This window comes from Pteropus alecto, unplaced genomic scaffold, assembly GCF_000325575.1.
Source record: "Pteropus alecto unplaced genomic scaffold, ASM32557v1 scaffold123, whole genome shotgun sequence".
In the NCBI taxonomy this organism is placed as follows: domain Eukaryota; kingdom Metazoa; phylum Chordata; class Mammalia; order Chiroptera; family Pteropodidae; genus Pteropus; species Pteropus alecto.
In genome coordinates this window covers 7,794,514-7,797,676 of record NW_006433950.1, presented here as the reverse complement: position 1 = coordinate 7,797,676, position 3,163 = coordinate 7,794,514, and the positions used below count along the sequence as shown (strand labels likewise).

At 49.5% G+C, this 3,163-nt stretch overlaps 1 protein-coding gene across 1 annotated transcript in view; it reads left to right on the top strand.

Moving 5' to 3' along the window:
• Window positions 1–3,163, top strand: part of KIFC3 (kinesin family member C3) — a 31,183-nt gene that overhangs the window by 3,276 nt on the left and 24,744 nt on the right. The gene's annotated exons all lie outside the window — the stretch shown is intronic.

Sequence of the window (3,163 nt, the reverse complement as noted above, 5' to 3'; positions counted from 1 at the left end):
GTACTTGTATTTCTTCATTTAAAGCGGGAATCCAAAGCTAGACAGAGGGCTTCACCGAAGCTTGGGTTCTTTGATCGTAGAAGTGATGCGTCACGATAGCACTAACAGTAGCTACGATTTATTGCACACGGAGTTCGTGCCAGGCGCTGTGCCGTGTGTTATGCATCTCACGTCAGTCCTCATGACAATCTCAAGACACAGTTATTGTTTTATCTGAGTTTCAAGGATGCAGTGATGAATGCTCAGAGAGGCAAAAATGCTACTGGCCACAAAGCAGGCTGCGATCCGAACCACTAAACACGATAAGCTTTACAACATATGGCGTAAAGCACTCACGCAGGGCAGAGATGTAATATCTAGAAACTGAATATTTCCTATATCTTTGAGAAATCCACCATTAAGAGTCTGGTGTTTATTTATCTTTTCAGTGAATTATATTTATACAATTTTTGTTATTTACTTTCACATATTATTCTGTGGCTAGCTCCCTCAACAGTAAATCTTCATGGTTTCTTCACGCATGTCGGTGTAGATAGAACTATCTCATTCATTTAAACTGCTGTACAATATTCCACTCCAGGGCTTACCATGAGTTTTCTAGCTGATCTTCTGTATTTTTTCTGATTGCAATGAGCTCCTTAAAGATCTCTGCATTCGCGCAGCTCTAGTGTTGGGTCATTTCAGGACCACACAGACTCTGCACTTTTTAAATGAATGTATTTGTCCACACGTATCTATGACGTGCCTACTATGTGCCAGGTGCTGCGCTAGGTGGTGACGCACAGCAAAGAAGAGATATAGACCCGACAGTGTAGCGGAGCCGCCAGACAGCAAGCACATGATCACAAAAGTATGAATGCAAACCAGGCGAGGGCCACCGAGGCGGTGGCAGGGGACGAAGGGCCAGAGTTATCTGGGTGTGTTGCCAAGAGCCCCCCGCCCTGCTCCCCCACCCCCCAAGAAAGACCGTGCACGGGAGGGCCCACCTCGAAGGGACATGAGCAAATGGAGGGCACGATGGAGTGTGGGAGACTCATGTGCCCTCGTGCAGACGGAAGTCCTGGGCCCGGGTGGCACGTGGCCCCCCATCCTGATCCGAACACGGGCCTGGTGCTTGCTCTTACCTCAGAGATAGACTTGGGCTTCAAGGTTTCTCTTGGCCCCTTTTATGTGGTTCCTCTGAAAACTGAATCACATGGTCCTTTTATCGGTAAGTTCTGTAAGAAAAGCAGGTCTGGTACGAGAACAGTTAAAGAAACCAGAGAATCCTTTTTTTTGTTGTTGTTGTTGTCTGACTTGAGGCATTGGTAGTTAAATCGAGAGGGTCGGAAACCAACTGCCTTGAGCTGGGCGGTGGCTCTGTTCTTGAATTTTGATTATGGGGTGTTGGGTTGTGGTTGCAGCCGAGTCCTGGGGTCAGCGGATCTGCTGAGGATGTCTGAGAAGCTCCAGCCAGCAACCCGTTTCCATGGTCTCGCCCTGCAAAGCTCTATGACATTCGTAGGTGCTTCGAGGTCCGGGATGTAGGGCTGAAGTAGGGACCCAGGCACAGTGAAGTGACTCCCTAGGCTTAGTGACCCTCCCCAGCACCTCAAGCAGCTAAAACCTGAGCCCGTCCCTGTGGAGGTGCTGCAGAAACTCCCCACCCCCCCGGGGCCCGTCTGCCCTTCCTGTGGCTTGGCCAACAGGCCAGAAATAGTGTAACCTTTGCTCTGGTCGGCAAATGGAAACTTCCAGCTGCCACCGTTGCCGCCACCGCTGACAAGCCTGCTTGTGTTGGTGTGGCAGTCGGTCAAAGGGTGGGGACAAAATAGAGTTGGCAGAATTTTCCTAAAAAACAAAATAAATAGAGAGATGGGCTCTCCACTCTCCTTTCTCAAGTAGAATGTGGGGTTGAGAGAGACGGGGGGGATAGTGCATTGCAAACTGACTAGCTTGGTGGTGTTGCTTTTGGCTTCTTTTCAATTCTCTTTATCGGCCTTTTTGATGATACAAGTACAAAAAAAAAATTTCAGACTAAAGAAATAATATAACACAAATGGCTACCTGGTGTGTAGCTCTTGCTATGCGCCAGACACTTTGCGTATTTTGCCTAAGTTATCACAGTTACTCTTCACGCCAGCTCCATGAGGTGGGTGGTTGTTATCATTTCTATTTTAAAAACGGGGGAAATGAAGCTTCAGGAAAGGAAGGTAACTCACTTGCCCAGAGTCACACAGCTCGCGAGAGGCAGAAGCAGGCTTCACACCCAGTCCTTCCCGACTTGAGACTTGGATCAGTTTTTTTTTTTTTTTAAAACATAGCATTTGTCTCTTTGTTTTGAATACGGTGGACACAAAGACACACAAAACACGCCTGGAATCTCTCCTCCTTGTTAATTTCCGTTGATGCTAAAAAACAAAACAGAACGCTGTCGATGTTTATAAGCTTAAAGATGCAGGCACCGAGGTTCAGCATGAAATGAAAAGCCTCCTCTCCCTCCCTCCCGCAGTCTCTCGGCTAAGTTTCTTTTTATTCTCAAAACAGTTTCAATGAGGCACGTTTCTCTTCTTTGCCTCCCCATCACCCAGCCTCCCAGAGAGATCGGCTGTCTTTCTATTTCCCCCAAATTGTTTTTCGAGACATTTTATTTCCATCATCCTTCGATGGGATCACCCTTTATATGTGGTCGTTGCCTTGGACGTCTTTCCGTGTGAGCCGCTGGTGATTTTCTCTGGATGAGACTCTTTCTGCCCCTCCCACCTCTCTCTCTGCCTCTCCCCGAGTCTGCTCTACCTCAGCCTTCTCTGCCTTGGTTCCTCCTTGATCAGGAGACAGGGTCTTGTGGTCCTTGGGTAGCCGTGGTGCAGTGGGCCGTGGCCTTCCCCTGCTTGTCTGGACCCATGCGCCCCCTGCTTGGCAGCCCCAGGCTGGTGCCATCTGGAGGTGGGGGCAGTTGACATCGTGGGAGGAGTTGCCTTGAGATTGCTGTGCCTGGCGGGGCTGGACAGGCCTGTGAACGGCGGGGCTGCAGGTCTGAGTGGAATTGGCTGCTGCACTGGTGACTCACGCCTCACAGGGCCCATAGGAGTGGCAGCGTGGACTTTACCTGCGGACTTCCAAGCGTTCCAGGAACCTTTTCTGCTGAACACACTGCCACTGTCTTGTCGTAGGATCTGGGCAC